At 39.0% G+C, this 20,251-nt stretch overlaps 1 protein-coding gene across 4 annotated transcripts in view; it reads left to right on the top strand.

Moving 5' to 3' along the window:
* The first annotated feature begins 6,298 nt into the window (after nt 1–6,298).
* il1rapl2 (interleukin 1 receptor accessory protein-like 2) overlaps nt 6,299–20,251 on the top strand; it is a 494,907-nt gene continuing 480,954 nt past the window's right edge. For all 4 annotated transcript variants that reach the window (XM_041990452.1, XM_041990450.1, XM_041990449.1 and 1 more), the window contains exon 1: nt 6,299–6,884. The gene's annotated coding sequence lies outside the window, so the exon portion shown is untranslated. The remainder of the gene's footprint in view (nt 6,885–20,251) is intronic.

Here is a 20,251-nt window from a genome sequence, read left to right as displayed (position 1 = left end):
CCAGCTCAGAAACATCAACAGAATTAAAAGTTTAGTCTCCCAGAAAGACCAAGAGAAACTCATCCATGCATTCATCTCCAGTAGACTGGATTACTGTAATGGTCTTTAACAGGACTTCCTAAAAAGAGCATTAAACATCTGCAGCTCATCCAGAACGCTGCTGCTAGAGTTTTAACCAGGACTAAGAGATCTGAACACATCACACCAGTTTTAAAATCTTTACACTGGCTTCCAGTCAGTCACAGAATAGATTTTAAAACCCTTCTGATCATTTACAAATCCCAGAATGGTTTAGGCCCAGAATACATCTGTGATATGTTCAGAGAATATAAACCTAGCAGAGCTCTTAGATCCAAAGACTCTGGTCAACTAGTCCAGGCCAGAGTCCAGACTAAACATGGAGAAGCAGCATTTAGCTGTTATGCTGCAAACAAATGGAACAAACTGCCAGTGGAGATTAAACTTTCCCCAAATGTAGACATTTTTAAATCCAGGTTAAAAACTTTTCTTTTCTCATGCGCCTATGCATGAAATCTGCACGGTAACTTTTTTTTTTTTAACTTATCTTGCTTTTAATCATTTTAATGTAATTTATTATTTTATTGTGATTATGTGTTGATTATGTGTTGATGCCTTTTACTATTCTAAATATCTGTAATGTCTTTGTTTTATGTAAAGCACTTTGAATTGTCCTGTACATGAAATGTGCTATACAAATAAACTGCCTTGCCTTGCCTTGCCTAGTCTTGAAAGTAGACCCAGGACTCTGTCTGAGTCCACTAAATCCATCATCAGTGTAAAATGTACGTCTTGATGCCTGCCATGTGGTTATTTTGAGGCCAGATAAGTCAAGCACTGATTTCTGTATGAAGCTGCAGGTCTGCTCAGATTTCCAGAGACCAAGAGATCATTGGAACATGATGGTTGTTCAAAACATTTAACCCGGATAAAAGCTATCTGGATTTGGGAATCCCATTTTTCTGGACTGCAGATCATGTAAACCAGCTTACTTTTACCCCTGCTGTTCAAAGCAACATTGGATTGGATCACCCTGATCCAGAGTCCTGTTTTTCAGGATCACCAAATCCGGATTTCCAGCATGTAAATCAATGTAAGCTTCCGGCTATGTGAAGAACAACAGGTAGAAGAGCCAGTATGGGGTCATTTTAAAAACTTTTCCCTTTGCAGCAACATACAGGAAATCACGAACATCCCCTTCTATGTATAATTTTATGACTTCTTATCGGAGCCACAATAAATATAAAACTAATCCGTTAACAACTACATTGCGGATATTTTCAGAATGTCTTAAATAAAAGCACAATGTCCCTCTCTATGATGATGTTAATGACACACCTGAACCCCGTGCTGAGGTGGTGGTCCAACCTCTGGCTTTCTGTCAGAATGATGGACGGACGGGGCGAGTAGTGAGGGATGCTGTCGTTGGACACTGACGCCATCTACAAGAAGGGGCAGAGCCGGCTTTACTTCTTAAGGAGGCTCAGGTCCTTCCACGTCTGCAATAAGATGCTGCAGATGTTTTATCAGTCTGTTGTGGAGAGCGCCATCTTCTTTGCTGTAGTGTCCTGGGGTGCGGGCATCAAGGCAAAGGACGCCAACAGACTGAAGAAACTGATCAGAAAGGCAGAGTCTGCTGTCAGCTCTAAACTTGTCACCCTGGAGGAGGTGGTGGAGGAGAGAATGCTGGCAAAACTGCTGGCAATCAGGGACAACCCCTCCCACCCCCTCCATAACACACTGGACAAGTTAAAGAGCAGTTTTAGCAGCAGACTGATCCAACCCCGCTGCTCTAAGGAACGGTACAGGAGATCGTTCCTTCCTGCTGCAATAAGACTCCATAACTCATCCACCTCTGCCAAAGCCATGATCACACAACTGGACTAAGCCAACCACTGAACTTACTGCAACCTATAACTGTCGCTTGATATTATATATCATATAATTATACAATATTTGTATCCTTTGCACATCCAACATTCTGTATCATCTTTGCACATCCTTTATTTACATAGTCATATTGACATATTAATATCTGATAGCTAGTTTCATTATTACTGCCACTGCACTTTATCTGCCAATCCACTCTGTATTCATATTTTATTTATTTCTAATTTTATTCCACTCTGGATTTCTATCTTTATTTTATTTCTACTTCTATTCCACTTTACTTATATTGTATATTTTACTTCTATTTTTTATTCATAGTTTATGCCACGTATGACACTGGACTACTGTAACAACGCAATTTCCCTTCGGGGATAAATAAAGTTGTCTGTCTGTCTGTCTGTCTGTCTGTCTGTCTTATTTCTGACAGCTTCTTCTCTGATAATGCAGTGATGACTGACAGGAAGATTGATTATTTTTAGGTGTGTTTGTTTTAGAATTTGTTTGGGGTTTTATTTCCATGGAGACAAGATGATGTTTTATTCTTGCTTTACTATGCTGAATGACTTAATAGGTAGTCTATCCCTATTTTAAGCACTTTATCACTGTAACGATTAACAAGTCAGGTGCAAAATACAAATATAAGCATTTGCACTGAATAAAAAGTTCTGTTATTTGATCAGCTGTTAGGCTGTACCATATGTTTTTCCTGAAATCTGCCTTGTAATCCTGCCCTCTGTTGGGATCAGGATAATCATGTTTTTATTTTGGATCAAAGTTATTCGGATCCTACTCAGAAGTTTTGAACAACTCAAACTGAAGGTTTTAACTGGATAACAATCAGGATGGGATTACATGATCCATGACGATTTCAGAAAATTTCAGAATCCGGATTTCCCTTTTGAACAACCCATTTTCAAGATTTGATCCTATCCGATAACCAAAATCTGATTGGATTGCATTTGAACAACCGGACCGATGTTATTTAGACTCAACAGCCTCTTTATCATGTCCACCTTCTTTAGACCCTTTTTTCCTCCAGAACTGCTTTAATTCTTGGTTTGATAGATCCAACAAGATGGTGGAAACATTCCTCAGAGATTTTGCTCCATATTGACAGAAGAGCATCACACAGTTGCTGCAGAATGCTGCTGAAGCATTTTTCTCCGGTTAGCTTCACTGGTTAGTGGTTTTCTTCTGGCACCACAGCTGTTCAATCCTTTGAGTTCCTTCACATTATTCATGTGGAAACATTAAACATGGTCCTGAGTTCTACTGCTGTTTTTCTTCCATCTGATTCCACCAAACGTCAAATCACTGTTCACCATAATTCAGGATGTTTTTATGACCACATTTCCTCCTGGAAGACGATGGTTCCCACCATCCTTCCAGTTTTAATGATGTGTTGGACAGTTCTGAACCCAGTTCTAGTTAAATCCAGGTGGTGACTTTGTTTTTGGGATGGCCAGTGTAAATGATTTCCACATTTTTGTTTATCCACATGATAAAATCATGTTACAAATTAGCAACAAAATGCTTCCTGTTTTTTTCTTTTTATTTCTTTTTATTTTATTGATTTCTTTTTATTCATTTTCTTTCATTTATTAATCTGTTTGTGCATTTATGTATATATTTATGTATTTTTTGTTATTTATTTTACTGTATTTTTTTTTTATATATTTGTAAATAAATTCAGGCATTAAAGGGTTAAAATCCTGATTTCTATTCTTTCCTGTTGAGCCTCTTTATTACTAATGCACCACTTTCCATTTAACTGGCAAATGAGCATGTAAATATCATGTGAATTGCCCCCCCGATGCTTTGCCACAATATGTTCCCATTTCATTAACTGTCACACATTTTTTTCAAAGGGATTTTTTATTTTAGTATAATTCTTTATTTATGATGAAATAAAACAAATCAATAAATTACAATTTTATCTCTCAAGCTTAGACATGCCCTCATGTCCTCACACGATCCACCCCACTTAAAATAGACAGAGTCTATTTTCCAGTCTTCCAGGGAGAAGGTCCAGCATGTTTTCCGCACTGGTGAGTGGTTCATTGGCTGTCTGCTGCCTCCCATCTAAGAGCTGCATGACACCAGGGTGAGGGAAGGGGCACAAAGGATTGCCAGTGATCCTAAACATCTAGTTAACCATCTGTTCCATGGCTTTCCATTTTGAGACGGTTTATGGTGGCCAAAGACCATCTGTCGACATCAACAGGCTCTTTTCAGAAGAGTCTCCAGCTTCATGAAGACTAGTCTCACACAACGTCTCACTTTTAAGGAAATTTACTATCTTCAGCTATATTTAGATAATGCAACGTTTACAATACTTCCTGTCTGTAGGCATTATTATTTTTATTAATATTATTATTAATCATTGCATAACTCCACCATTGTAATTAATTGGTCTCTAAGAAGCCATTGATGTACATACTGAATATTTTTATTATCACTATTCTATTTATAAGTACATTTAACAACAACTAATGATTATTATTAATAATTAGAACGGATGACCGTCCAACTATATATCTAATTATTAATAATAATCAGTAGTTGTTAAATATATGGATGGATGGATGGATGGATGGATGGATGGATGGATTGATGGATGGATGGATGGATGGATGGATGGATGGATGGATGGATGGATGGATAGATAGATAGATAGATAGATAGATAGATAGATAGATAGATAGATAGATAGATAGATAGATAGATAGATAGATAGATAGATAGATAGATAATCCACATTCACAACAACAAATAAAATCATATTAAAAAGTGTAACTATTCTGTGTTATTTAGAACAGTTACTGCAGAGGGGATGAATGATTTCTTACCAGTGGGGCTCTGTAGCGGCGATCTGCCTGATGGCAGGAACATGAGTGAGAGGTGTGGGGGATTGGGGGGGTCCTCAGTGATGAGGGTGGATTTCCTCATCACTGAGCGCTGGTTCAGTTCAGCCAGAGGGAGCTGGGCGGTTCTGGTTCTCTTACTGGCCTGATTTATTACACGGAGAGTTTGGCTTTGCTTGTAGTGGGGAGAAATTTGAACCAGGATGAAAGGTTATAGATGAGGGTGGATTTGACTGATTGAGGGTAAAATGTCTTTGCTGATGTTAAAAGTTCTGAATTTTCTGAGTTAGTTTCAGTCATTATGGTATAATGACACGCACATTTCTACATATGCACAAGCGGATATGAAGTTAGAAATACAGCTACAGTTCAGTAAAAGAAAACAATCTCCACGTCTGTGTCTCTTTCTTCCTCACAGTTTGAGTGCGTGCGCGCACGTGCCCGGTGGCGCTGAAGGTCTTCTTTCATCCTTCTGTTTAATCGCTAACAAACAATCACTTCTTTCGGTTAGGATGAAGGACAGAATTGCAGGTTTTAAATATCAGCACGCGCAGAGGAACAGCCTTTCCTTCTGCGCCTCTCTGGCTGCGCTGCGCTCTTCTGGACTCTGTTAAAGCACTTTACATAAAAGCCTCCGTGAGAGATGCGCTGATTTTCTGTCTCTTATCGTTCTTCTTTGGGCAGGTGGTGAAGTATCTGAGGGGGACGGATGAGGAGGGGGGAGAATTGTACGTTTCTCTCTCTCTCTCTCTCTCTCTCTAGTTGGCGCAAAGACCGAGCCAGAACTGGGCTTTCTTCTTTTCTCTTCTATCGACTCCTTTCCTCTTGTTGTTTTCCTTGGTTGTCCGTCGTTTGATCCTCTCTCTGTGGGGAGGAGATCCAGCTCCTCCACCAGTCCAACCTCTCTGAGGGGGGACAATCCCAAAGAAGCGAATCGGGGGCTTCGCGTTTTTCCTTCCTCTCCCGCTGTTCTCCAAAACGGATTTCCAAAAGTCCTTCCAGTTGGGATTTTGACATTTTAAGTGCAGCCCGGGATCAGATGTGAGCAGAGAGGAGGCTGAGCCCTGTGGCCTGCACGTCTTACTGGGGGGAGAAAGAAAAGTACAGAAGGCAAGGGTGAGATGGAGAACACGCGCACTCTCTTAATTCTCACATCTTCTTGTTTTGTTGCATTTTAATTAATCATCTCTTACGCGGATTGATACGTTGAGGACTTGATTGGCTAAACGTCGGAGATTCTCACCCGGGAAACTTGGACTTGTGGGGGAATCTAAGAAAAAGAGGAGGGAGGTGAAGGCTGCACTGCAGTTTGCAGCTCATGGCAGGAGACGACGCGTCTCCAGCTGCGCATCTGGATTGATTCATTGATTAATCGATATTCTGAACTTGCAAAGTTGGAACCTGCTGGTGATTATTTATTCATATGAGTCGTCACTTCATTTCTGACAAATTCTTCAGTTACAGCTAAAGAAAAAGCTGATGTTCATCTCGAAACTATTGGAGAGTCCATTAAGGAATAAATATTATTCCACTTTTTTTTTCGCTATAATAGAAGGAAGTACAAGAAAGTATCATGAAAATGAATAAAAACGTGTAATTTCCACAACAGCCCACTGTGTAAAGAATTTAGTTGAGAATATTTGGGCGCAAGTGTTTCTCGGGATTCCAGAGTGGAGATTGGAAGTTATTTTTGGCTGCGCAAAGTAGAGCGACTCCTCCACGCCACTTCCCGGACAGAGACAGACGGAGCTCAGAGGTCCACCTGCGAGGCTCAGTCCTGGAAGACAGCAGCGGGGCAGCAATGAAAAGAAAGATAGGAGAAGAAAAGCAGGATGCGCGACTGGAGCAGACTTCCATCATCCTAAAGAAGAAGGAATAGAAGAGGGAACGTATTTTTCTCCCTTTTCAGCCACAGAGGCTCCCTGTCGAGGGTTTTAACTCTGTTTTGGAGAAACAGAAGAAAATCTTTGGCTGTTTGTTGATCTTTTCCACCGTCCCGTTACTTTTGGAGTGGAAGAATTTGGTCAGACCTGGAGGTGGGATTATTTCACCTGGACGTCATTCTGTCACCTTCGCCGCGTGGATTCTGGATTAGTTCAACCTAAACGCCAGGTAAGAGGAGGGAGACCACGCTCCCGATTTCCACGCGTGGGCGCCGCGCATGTGTTGTTGGATTCCCTTCACGGGCTGTTTGCGCGTGATGCGGAGCATTCGAGAGATGGAAGGCGAAAAAAATAGAGAGAGCCGTGCGTGTGTAGAGGTGAGAGACCCAGAAGGTGCACGGTCGCAGCTGGAGTGTGTGTGCGCGCGTGTTTCTTGGCATTCTGGCACACGTGAGACCAGGAAAAAAATAAAATAAAATAAAAACACGTTGTTAAAACAAAATGATAAAAAGAAGACTGACAGATCGAATTCCAGTCTTTAATTCAATCCACGACCATTAGGCGGCCTTTTATTTATTCATCAGCCTGCACGTGCGCGTGTGCGCAACATGAGTGCGCTAAAAGCTTCATAGCTGAAGCATATTCGCCTCGGGGATAGAAAGGAACTCAGGACCAGAAGCAGAGAATAATCACTCCTACTGGAGACTCAGGAAAATCTTTTAACGACTTCATATTTGTGAAAGTCCCTCCCCCTCATCCTTCTTTACATATGTATATATATATATATATATATATATATATATATACATACATATATATATATATATATAAATATACCTTTAATGATAAAACCTTTTGTGAAACAGCAGGCCCCTGAGTACAGACATGTAAAAGGTCCCCAATGTCTCCTGTGGAGGAACAAGACACCCACACAGCCTCAGCAGCATCTCTCTAATTCTCCCATCACCCCTCTTCTTTCCTTTGTAGCCTCTTTGTTATTTAAAACTATTGAAGGAGGGACACCAACTTTTTTCTTTGCTTGTTTTTTGTGTATTTTTGCATCTCTAAAGATTTCTTATCAAATATTTGGGAGTTGAGCGTATTTTCACGGCTCCTTTGTGAAATTTGTGGGCATATTTTGTTTCTTTGTTTAATAATTTAGCTTCTGACCATCATTTAGCATTTCTAGCCTTTTGTTAAGCATAGTTTCTTAGTCGTTTCTTGTCTCTTAATTGTAAACTTAGATTATTTTGAGTGAGTAGCTTTTATACCAGATGATCTGCTTATTAACTCTCAGCTGCCGTCAGGATCCCCCTCAGCTAGACGGGGTGATGCACCTTTGGGTGAAAGGCTGCCGTTTAAGACTCGACTGTATAATTTTCCCATTTGTTCAAGTCTTAGGAAACACAGACGCCGTTTGTGCGAGCGCTTTACAGCACCAGCAGGTGCTTTCTCACTCTCTGTCTCCTTCCTCTCTTTCTTTCTCACTCTTTATCTGAGCATGCTCAGCAAAAGAGAGGTTGTGTGTGTGTGTGTGTTAACAGTGTGTCTGTGAGGATAGAGGAATATTTGTGTGCTACAATGCACTCACACACACTGGGGAGGAATGTGCAGGGTTTAATTATCTCAGCCGTTTAGCAGCATGGTGTGCATCAATCGTCAGAATAGAGGGCGGCTGCAGCCGCCAGAGGCTGCAGGTGTGCGTGGTGATTTATTATGTGAGGCCGGTGTCGTATAGATCTGACCAGTGGGTAGATGAACTGGCAGCAGAGCGACTCCATCACATTGACCAACATCAGCCATCTATTACTGGTCCGAGGTGGTTTACAGCAGGGATGCAGCTAGGAGTGGAAACGGAGGCAGAAAACAAAAACACCCATGTAGAAATCCTCCATTATGCATCCAAGTCATTCTGTGGTTTTAACCAGCTCATTTTAAAGCAATCTTTCTGTAGTAAAAGGCACCTGCTGGCTGATTTTATTATTATTGATAAAATGAGTGAGAAATCAATAGTGGTACATTATCACATAAGCAGCGTTTGATATGTGGAGCCAGTGGGTTTATTGAGGATAGTTTGTAGTTAGTTATGTGGTTCCTGCAGGGGCCGGGTCCCCACCAGAGGATCACAAGATAAATCCTAAAATATGTTTGTGTTTATCAGGTTAAATATTGGATGCTTGAGTGCTTAGATGGGGGAGAGGGACACGGGACAGAAGTTTCTGATAGCTCACTGGTTCCCAACCTATTTTCCCGTGGGACTTTCTTCTTGCGGGCGGGGGCTGTGGGCCCCCCGCCCACCCCATGTTGAAACCATGCTTGGTTTTATGCTTTCATTCACCACTTTTCACCATAAATGATGCATTCAGACTCTTTTCCTTTGATAAAACCAAACTTAATGTAATTGCTGACATATAGCCGTACTTTTTTTAAATAAGGATGAATCATCTGCACTGTGGTGTTTCTCATGTCTCATTAATGAAATGGTGCAAAGTGTTTTCAGGCTCCCAGAACTCTGGTTCCATGTGAATGAAACACCAAAATAAAATCCTTAAACGAATACAGTTTAACTTTTCTGAGAAGATTTAATATAATTTTTATTATTCTTTTATCTTTTAGCGTTTTATCTGTTGGTTTCAGGGGTTGTCTGTTAGAGACACTTTACTCATTTATTTTCTATACTTCTTAGTCCAATTCAGGCCGGAGTCTGTTTCAGCAATTAGCAAGAACCCACTTACACGGGGAGAACATGCGACAAAAACATGCAAACCACCCTCCAGCTGAGGCTCGAACCAGTGACTTTGTTGCTGTGAGGCAGTGGTGCGGACCACCACACCACTGTGCAACCCTACAGATGAATAAAGTTGTCTGACATTGACTTGACAACGTCTCTCTGAGTGGACATTGTCTTCATTTAAATCATACTGGCTCTGAACAGCCAAAGCCTCAGGGACCCCCTGTGCTCTTTTGGGGACCCCCTTAGGGGTCTAGGAACCCCAAGTTGGGAACCACTGTGATAGCCCACAAAGAAAAAAAAAAAAAAAAAAAGAAAAAAAGGAAAGCAAAATTTGAGAATATAGAAATGTATGAAATAAAACCCAGAGATGATCAGCAACTAACAGAAGCAGAGACAGGAACATACACCGATCGCCTGCCCACCTAATCTGGATCCGGGCCGTCCTGGAGTGACTGCTACCAGGACATTTGCACATCTTTTGGACCCTGTGAGATGAGGGACGGAGTCTTTGTAGATTGGGCTTGCTTTTCATCAAAATCCATCAGACTGATGTCTGGGATGGTTTAGAGGTGATGTGAGAAATGCAGTTGCTTTGTTGCATTTTCCTTCCAGAGCAGCTTTTTGTCTTTGCAGGGCTGATGCAGGTGTTAACTGGCAAGATGAATGAAATGAGCAAGAGCAAGGCAGGCAACTAAAGGAAAAAACAAAACAGGAAGCTAAATCACTGCAAACAGATCTTACTGGAAAATGGGCCGATCTAGTGGAGAAACCCCTCATCTGCAATGTGTTCAAAGGGTCCCAGCAGAACAGCTTCCCTGTTAGACAAGAAATTATGTAGATATATTATTCATAGATATTTGCAGCTCTAAGAGACGAAACAAAAGAAAACGGCAGCGGCGCTTCATTGCATGATTCAAATCTTCCACAAAACTTGCTGGTTGTTAGATCTTTCTTAGTTTCTTGTAATAAAGCTGATTAAAATGGTAGCAGACAGGAGGCAGAAAATGAATGAAAGCCACTGCAGCCAACAACAATGGTGGATCAAACAGAGACAAAAAAAGTCAGAAGAAAGGATGAATGGGGAGATCAGAAACAAGAAGAACAATGCAACCGCTGCAGGCAGGGAGGAGGATGAACCTAAGATAGATGGCAGAAAATAGAAGAGCTAAGAAAAAATAAGGGGGGGATTGTTGCTGTTATTTTTCCTTATAATTGTTCTGTTTAAAACGGGCTCATTTTGTTACCTGGTGACGTACTGAATCCCAGCATGACCAGTGCAACAAAGCACAAAAAGGACTAAATGTTTCTCCCAACATGCTGAGCCATAAAAGTAAACACTGTTAAGACATATGAGATCCCACAAGCAAGAACAGAAGAGAAGCAAAAGAAGAAATAAGAAGAAAAGAGGAGGAGGGAGGAGAAATAGTGAATTAAGAAAGGCAAGACAGATTTAGAGACAGGAGGACAGCAGAGAGGAGAGATGGAGATCCATAAATTGTGGAAGGCATGTCGAGGCATGAAGAGTTGCTGGAAATATACGAGGGGAAGAGGAGCGACCAGCCTGGACCACAAGGAGAGGTGGAGAAATAAGAGGATGACGATTTGAAGGAGTTTAAAGCTGCATTACTGCATTACAACTAGAACTGCAGGGTATGATTCTCTGCGTAATTAAATACTCTTTTAATTAAAGTAATCATATAAGAAAAACTTTAGCCTTATTAAACAGCAAAATGAACTCAGAAGAAAGAGAGATTACTTAAGATGAACCAGTCATTGATTTCTTTTGCACAAGGAGCAACAGATTTAATTATAGAACTAAATGTCACAAGAACAAAACCAGTCAATGCACTTAAGTGACAAGTTTAAAGTTTCTTTTTTTGTTTGAAAGCAAAAAAATGTTTTCTTTTTAAGGTTAAAGTGTATTAAAAATACAGTAACTGAATACAACTTCTTACAGATTTGAATTTATCTGATAAAATTATATTTGGTAATGTCTGTGTTTTGATTTTGCTTGAACGTTTCACCTTAAATGACATGAAAAATGTACATTAACAGCTAAAAGGCTGAAGCTGCATAAGCTAGCTTCTACCAGCAGGACTGTTTTGGCAACATTTCAAAGAATTTGGCACTATTTCTTTAAAATAACAAGTTTAGTTAGATCATTTATTTCAGACGTGTAATAAGCCATAAATAATCATACATTAATATTGCATATATTAGCATTTATCATAGCATAGCATTTAATTTTCATGTTAGTATTTTAATGCTAACATGAAACATTAGCTCGTGCTTGTTTTACTCATAGGACTGGAAGATGGAACCAGCTGCTTTCTGCTGAGATCCTGCAGCATGACGGTGAACTATCGCGGTAAACTCATTGTAACACAGAACCTAAGTTTGCTGTCTCTCAGTAATAACTGTTGGGAATTAATACAACTCACAACAAACTGATAAAAACACAGCTGTGTGGATGAAATGAATCATTAAAGCAAAGTGAAGCCGAGGCAGATGGCATTCTGAGGTTTCCCTTCCTGTTAAAACTGAGGTTCGCTGTCGCTCGCCGCCTGTTCATGCTCAGGATGAGAATCCAGGACAGAATTTGATGCAATTTGATGTTTTTTTTTTTTAACTTGGCAATTATTTTTTTATGAATTTGCTTATAAAATCGAACTAATCTGGATCCCATAATGCTTTTTTAATTGGATTAGAATTTATTTTGGACTGGATTTTACTGTCTTTAAAAGTGACATGAGATGAGTGTCATGAATGGCACTAGCTGAACTAAAAATAATTAGCACCCTCTCAGAAAGAAGGAGACATAAACCCTTTGATTTAAAATTTAACCTAATTCCAAGTGGTTTCATAAACACCAGGGAAGAGGCATTTCCCTCCAGGGAAGGACGCACTCACTAGTGTTACTTACTGTTGGTTGACCCTCTTGCTCTTTCTTGCTCTTGTATGAAGCATTACATACAGCAGTGCCATGCTTGGTAAAAATAAAGTCTGTTTACTGACAGTCACCTCCAGCTATTTTCTGGAGCCACCACTGTGTAGCTTCAGACCAAACCTCCAAACAAACTGGCTGACACAACAGTCTCAGCACAAACTTAATTTAGTAAGTCACTCTGAGTCATTCTGCATCATGTTGAGCAGCACACGGAGCCTGAATGTGGACAATGTCTTTCAGAAACCTAGTTTCCTAGAAATAATCTTTCTGTACAACTAAACTGCAGGTGAGAGAAGCTTAATTTCCATTTAAAGTTAAAGTATTGCAGCAATATTTTGTTGATTGGCATATTTGGAATATTTGCTCTACATGCCTCGTCCACCTCCATCTTCACACCAACTGGACTCATAAATGTGATGTTTTCTTTATTACAGCACTGCTGCAACTCAAGGATTAAGAAGTAATATGGAATGTAACAGAGAAATATAAAATGTGTTGAAGAACGTTATTATAACAAAACAAGGAGCCTGACCTGAGATGGCCATTTCTGAGCTCAAGAATGGGATTTACCATGCTTTAGTCATCTCTGGAAAGTTACAACTCTTAGATGAAGTTTTTTTCTATGTATTTTGTAAATTATGATCAAGCCTTTCCGTCCAGGATGTCCCCAATCCTGACTCAGACTGTATCTGATGCAAACACAAACACACACACCTCAGCAACTCGATCCAAAAGAAAGGAATTCATTCATCATTTCTAAGAACCACAGATATCTGTAATATACAGGCCTCTAACTACCAGCAGTGTCTATGTGCTGGTATTTCAGATGGTTTTATGCATGTGCACCAGATCATTCATATAATTATTTCTTGTTATTTGATATTTAGCAACGCATACAAACGTTGACTTTGGTAGTTTTCTTTGTGGAAAAAGGAGCAGGTTGGAAGAAGCTTTCATCAGAACTGGAGTTAGAGCCCTTTAGGAAAATGCCCAAGAAAAACGATAAACGTTAAAATAAAAAAATAAATAAAGAAATAAAAAAAAAATCCCCATTTGAAATCTTAATGGAGTTAAAGTATTGGGAGAAATTTGGAAAGTCTTAAGAAAAATCAATTTCTTGCAACAAGAACTTTTAATAAGGCAAAATTTGGTACATTATTATTTAATTTGCTGCAAACTTTTCTGAGTACAGTTTCTGTGGAATTTGGTCATAAAGTCATCCAGCATTTTACCTTTGAATGTCCTGGCTTCCCCTCATCAAAGAGACTATTTTAATCTGAAACTGCCCGAGACTCTGCATTGGAATAAGTGGGTATAGAAAATGGATGGACAATCTGAAGCTCTGCAGTCTAAACATAAAAAAGGTACAAATTTACCTGCAAATTAATATAAAGCCAACAGGAGGGACAAATTCTAGAGATTCACTAGAGATCTTACAGAAAGTTGACAATTCTATGGTTGTTGGGAGCATCTAATTTACGTTATCACCAGCAACACAAGGTTTAACACGTTAATCTTGGAACATATTCTTAAGAAAAATGCCCAAAGAGTCAAACACAAACTAAATGAAGACTTGCTATCAATAATAAGGTTAATATGTATGCTCTTAATGTCTAGGGACATCAGGTAGTCCCTATAATCTTTGTAATCTGTCTGTTATTTTAAACATAAAGACCTCATAACAGCTTAAAGGGCTCAATTATCTCTGAGCAGCAGTTGTAGCCGAGTTAACTGCTAGCTGCCCTCAGCCTACAGGAGCTTCTTCAAATCTGAAGTAGAATTGTTCGCTGTTCACACACTAATTATCTCCCAGGCGCATTTTATCATGACTTTTCTTTTCTTCTTTATCATGGCTCAGATTCAAACTTACATGGCAAACACCATCTCTCTTCCATCTCATGAACTACACGTCCATGACTTGGAGTTTAACACCAGCCAGGATATGCTCATGGTTATGTTTCTAAATCCTCTTATCCACTGAGGTCACCTTGGCCTAAAAGAACTTTTTTGGCTGAATTTGTCAGAGCTTCTCAGGTAGAAACAAAAGCGACCTAACTTGGGGACTCTGTGTGGATTTCATTAGAAACTTCACTGTTGTTGTTTTGCTCCACTTTGTGACATGTTGTTTCTCTGGATCTGTGCGGTTCTCTGAGATCCTGCTCCCACATCTCCAGTCTGATCAGCCGTATGCTGCATTGCATGCGACACGCTATTAGAACTTGTATATTGCAAAATTTCAAAGTGCAATTTTGATCAAAGTGATGTCACACAATGTAGGAACCTTCCACTTCTGTGAAATTCAGGGATAATTTAATGTCATGCATGCTGAAAGGATCAAAGAGCCCTTATTTTTGTGTCATATGAAAGAAAGTTGCTCAGTAGTCTGCCAGCAAGAGGCAGAAATACCTGGTGGTTAATTACAGAGACAATAAAGGAAATCAGAAAGTAGACTCTAATGAGACAGCGTGGATTAGACAGGTCAGTTTTAATAATGCATTTACCACAAAGGTTTGTTGTGAGGTGTCTCAAAACAGGAAGAAACTTTCATTCTCGATGTGGAAGCTGAAGCTTTCTTTGTGATGAACAGGTTCCATATTTATGATAAATACTGATTCATTTGGTGACAAGTCTGTTAAAATGGGATTACAGTGACAACTAAAACATGAACTCGTAGAACTGGAGTTGGTCCTCAAGATGGGAACAGAAGCTGGACTTTATAGGAAGTTTTGTTCCAAAGAATTATTTCTCGTATCCATCCCCAACCCTGGTGAAAGATTTTATAAGCAAATGAGTTTAGTTATAAATGTTGTGCTTGACCATCTGACCCTGGGTCTGCAGTAACCATGGTGATGGTTATCTTTCTTTTACAGTATTGTGTAAAAGTGTTAAACCACAGTTTATGGATGCAGCATTTTCAACATGTGTAAACAAAAATGGAAATAAACAAAACAGAGTTTATGCAATTCAGATAGATAGATAGATAGATAGATAGATAGATAGATAGATAGGTAGGTAGATAGATAGATAGATAGATAGATAGATAGATAGATAGATAGATAGATAGATAGATAGATAGATAGATAGATAGATAGATAGATAAATAGATAGATAGGTAGGTAGATAGATAGATAGATAGATAGATAGATAGATAGATAGATAGATAGATAGATAGATAGATAGATAGATAGATAGATAGATAAATAGATAGATAGATAGATAGATAGATAGATAGATAGATAGATAGATAGATAGATAAATAGCACAAAGTGTTTTAGCTCTATATTCTATATTTCCATTTCAATGTTCCCATAAATTGCTTCACCCACTTCCTAGTAAATGGATGGATGCACGCCATATTGAGATATGTCATGTTTTCTACTAATAGCCCTTTGGAAGTCATGTGGTTTGTAAAATAACATACTATTTCATGTCTGTCAAATAGTTATTTTTGGCAGACGTAACCAAAGAAATGGAAATGTTTTATTTATGTGACAGGCTTCTAGTAGAAATTTCCAATTTAAAAATTGGTTCTTTGGAAAGTTGTCATGTGCAGACACAGCTCTGCTTCATTCGTTGAATTAAATTAAACCCTTTTTATACTATAATTCCTAAATCAGTGTTGAGCAGCTTAAACCAAAATGGTCAGGTAAAAGGAGGAGTGGAAAAAAAGAATAACTTTTAAAGATCCATTGGTAAAGACTAATGACGTCTGAAAGTTTGAAATCAGAGGCGACTCCTGCAGCTCGCTGAAGACTTGCTTCAGGCCTACTGCACTCGTACCACTGAATTACTACGGAAAGTATAAAGGCCAAAATTTCTTTTTTTTATGCTATAAAATTTTATTTTAAAGTTTCAAGTTTTAAAAAGTTGTTAAAGTTGTTCCTCCACGTTCTTCATGTTTTTAGTAACAAATACTGCAATGTACATAAAAGCTTTATGATGGTTTAAGAGTTTTCACCTTGAATGTAAGAATGTTCAAATAACTGTTGTTTAGGCTCAGCACGTCATTACCTTGTTACCGATCACATCCCCTTTTCTTCTACGGCTTATGTGTCATAACAGGAACTTTTAGAGAAAAAATGAATCGTATATTACCTGAATATTTACACAATCTGAGGTCATTATCTTTATTTGCTCTTAAGACATGACTTCCTCCCTCATAATCTAGATTTACTGAGATTGTAATCCTGTTTGTTGTCTGTTACAACAGGGAAAACATCTGATCTTACCCCAGATATGCAGTTTGAACATGCTACATCCGTCGAGGCATTAACCTTAAGTTTAGCTTGAGGATTTACAAGGAAAATTTTACCTGCTGCTGTGTGAAGGGATTACTGCTTTTAAAAAACAAGGTATTTGTTCAAATGTTTAAAAATTAAAAGTTACTAAACATTTGTTTGTAGAAACAGCTGGCAGCTCTCTATCTGCAGCGTCACTGCTATAAGGCTCGCCTTATAAGTAGGGATGTCACAATTACTTAATTCTACAATTAATCTTGGTATTAAATACCACAATTAAGTAATCATAAAGATCTCCTAATATCAGCACTGAACCACAACAGCAGATCAGTGCGGCTTCTGCACGGAACGAAAACAAAGTTACACCACTTCTGCTCGACTCTGCTCGCGTTGCTTTGTTTTGTTTCCTTGTGAGTAGCAGAAGAGGCGTGTTAGAGTGGAACACATTAAGTCATCCATCACAGAAGAAGAAATAGACAAAGACCAGCTTGTAAAGCATGACTTAAAAAAAGCTGCAGAGAAAGGAGGAAATACATGGAAAATGTTTCACTGCCTGCAGGATAAACAGCAACTTTTTATGCTGAATCTAAATGTTCAGTAGTTTGGTTAAATAATGCTAAAAATAAATAAATAAGGAGAGCTCATGTGGTTTTACACAAATCTAATGTTGGGAAATTTATTAACAAAAAATAATCATGAACATTGTAAAATTGTGATTATTTCTTTGATAATAATCGTGCCAATAAAATCTATTATCATGTATTTTCACTTCAGCTGATATGATTGGCTGTTCCTGCTGTCACTCATTCTATAGGAAGAGCTAGCGCTTCTGGCTAGTATGAGCTAGCTTTAGTTAGCGTTGCTAACGGTGGTTATGTCTTTAGTCAAAACTCCAGTAACATAGAAAAGAAAGAGCGAGTCAATATAAATTTTAAGTCACAAAGAAATAGTTTACTCAGCTGTTATTGAGTCATTGACAATATTATAACAGTGACTTAGCAAAAAAAGTTAGCATACATTAATGTGTTATTTTGTCAGGTGGCTGAATCAAAGCTGCCAGGTAGAGAGGAGGGGAAGCTGAGCTTTTTGAGTTGTGATTTAGTCTGTATAATCAATAAAAATTCAATCAAAAATATAATATGTCACAATATGTGTTTACCTGACCTTCATATAATATTCTACAGACTTAAAAATACATTTTTGTTTGGTACCAACCCCTTAGAAATGGACCAGCATGTTTTTAGATTAAAATTAGAATAATAATGATAAAAATGAGCGTTCCCTCTAATGTCGAGTCAAAATGATCACATATCTTTAATTACAGTCTTAAGAATGATGACGTCCTGTGTAACAGTGGTTCATCACTGCAATCAAATCTTTATTGGGCATATTTCCTTCAAGGTTTCATTCAGGTGATAAATTTAGGTTGTGGATTTTCTTGTACTGTATAATGAAAGCAGACTTCTGTGACATTAGTAATTGCACTGTAGTAATTATATTACTAAATCAAACTGCCTTCTTGTCTAGTGCAAATCCTAGGTGCAATTATATTCCAGGGGCCCCTGTGGGCCACTCGTATTCCTACCAATGTCAAAATGAAACCTACGCCCTTGTTCCCTGGTTTCGATTTCCAGCTAAATAAAGATTAAACATCATAAATAATGAGTTTAGAAGAAATAGTAGAATTATCCCGGAGCTAGTGCAGGAAGGAGCTTCAGATCTCCATCCAGTAACAGCTCCTCACCTATTAGCTGATTATTTGCAAGAAAAACGAAAAAAAAGAAGAAAAACAAAAACACCTCACAAAGAAGAATTTATTTTAAGATGGATCCAGTTTTTTCCACAGGCACCATTAAACTGCAGAATGGGGTCCTAGCAGCATAACAACCTGACTCCCTCTCTGCTTCTGCTGCTTATAAAGCACATTGTTATGGAACTGTTACGGTGCCTTTGGGTCAGTTCTTATCTGCAGATGTTGGTCACTGCTCAGACTGGAGCCCTGCAGCTCATAAGGATTCAGTGATTCAGTGTCCTGCTCAGTCAGCGTGGTGGAGGCCTGCTGACATGGAGACTTGAATTAAGATTATTACAGTGAATGATGTTGTAATCCATGATGACCTTAGCGGGCTGTGTGTGTCTAAGCTGACATTGTGTTGAGGTTGAATTCAGCAAGTATAACAAGTTTTTATGGATTAACTTCATTTGGGTTGTACCCTATCAATTTATCTTCAGAAATAACTCCCAAAGAGGGGAAATTTTAACAAATGGTCCATTGTTTGATTTGTATGTATGTACAGTCGCTTCCCACAGCATCCCTGAACAGCAGTGTTCCCTGCAGCATGAGTCATCTCAGTGGTGGCAGAGTTCGAATTACAGCTATTAACTGTCATTGTGTTAGATGTTTTGGTCACTCTGCAGTCACAGCTTGACAAAAGAGACAATATGCTTTAATGAGACTGAATCCCAGAGTGAGACTATGTTTTTCTTCTGTGTCCTGGGTAGGAAAAGTTAAAGTAGTCTGTGTTCAGTTTTTAAAGATCCCGCTTCACAACCTGCAGGACCCGAAGGATCTGTGGCTAACATCCTGATACCAGAAACTCCTCAACTTTCTTTTTCCAGAGCTTTTTGACAGCATAAGGAAGACATACTCATATATTTTGATGTTATGGCAGATCAGTGTAAAACATCTTATTTTATATTCCTTTTGACAAAATATCCATATTAAATAAAGACAATATATCAACCCTCTTTGCCTTAAACATTCCCAACCTCTTCTTCATAAGGCCTGTTGTTTCTGTTTTCTGTCTGAAATGACATACCCAAAATAAATGAAGCATATCTTCACAACTATAAGGGCTTTATGTATAATCTTGGTCTGACACGAAAGCTGAGACACGTGCGATTATAACGAAAGTGTCAGAATCAAGACGTGTTACTGTGTTGAAGTAAATTCACCTGGGACACAGTAGAAAATGTAAATGTTATCTCCTCCTAAAAGAAAACCTCATTACTTTGACTCAGAGGTCCCCAATCCTGGTCCTCAAGGCCCACTTTCCTGAAGATCTTAGATGTCTCCCTGCTGCAACACACCTGATTTAAATGAAATGGTTCTGTGACAAGCTCTGCACAAGTCTGCTAATGAGCCATTCATTTGAATCAGGTGTGTTGCAACAGGAAGACATCGAAGACCTGCAGGATAGTAGGCCTTGAGGACCAGGGTTGGGGACCACTGCTTTAAGTGAAAACCAGAGAATAGCAGCCCAGTTCACCTGGTAATAAGTAAAGTAATGCCTGAGGAACTGAAGGTAAACAAATGAACCTGAGCAGGTTTCCAGGTGTTTAAAAGAGGTGTTATGCAGGTAAATATCTCAGGAAGCCATCGTCGATGATGATGGACACCTCTATTAATGGTCAGAGTCAGGAGGATCCAGGGATAGCCCCACATTCACCTTAGAAACACCATGAGGATCCAGAAAGAAGTGAAGCCCAAGATAGTCTCTGATAGGAAGAGTGAATCCTTCACTATAAAACCTCCTTCATCTCCATGGAAACCAGCAGGACCTTCATGGTTCATTTCAAACAAAGGCGGAGTCATAGAAGAAACATTAGCAGAGTTTTTAGAGCTGGAATCAAACTTTTTACCACAAAACAGCAAAAGTAAGACATGATTTCTGATC

The sequence above is a fragment of the Melanotaenia boesemani genome, chromosome 7, assembly GCF_017639745.1.
Source record: "Melanotaenia boesemani isolate fMelBoe1 chromosome 7, fMelBoe1.pri, whole genome shotgun sequence".
NCBI classification, from domain to species: domain Eukaryota; kingdom Metazoa; phylum Chordata; class Actinopteri; order Atheriniformes; family Melanotaeniidae; genus Melanotaenia; species Melanotaenia boesemani.
The sequence above is the reverse complement of the archived record's forward strand: the minus strand, read 5'-3'. Positions and strand labels throughout refer to the sequence as shown.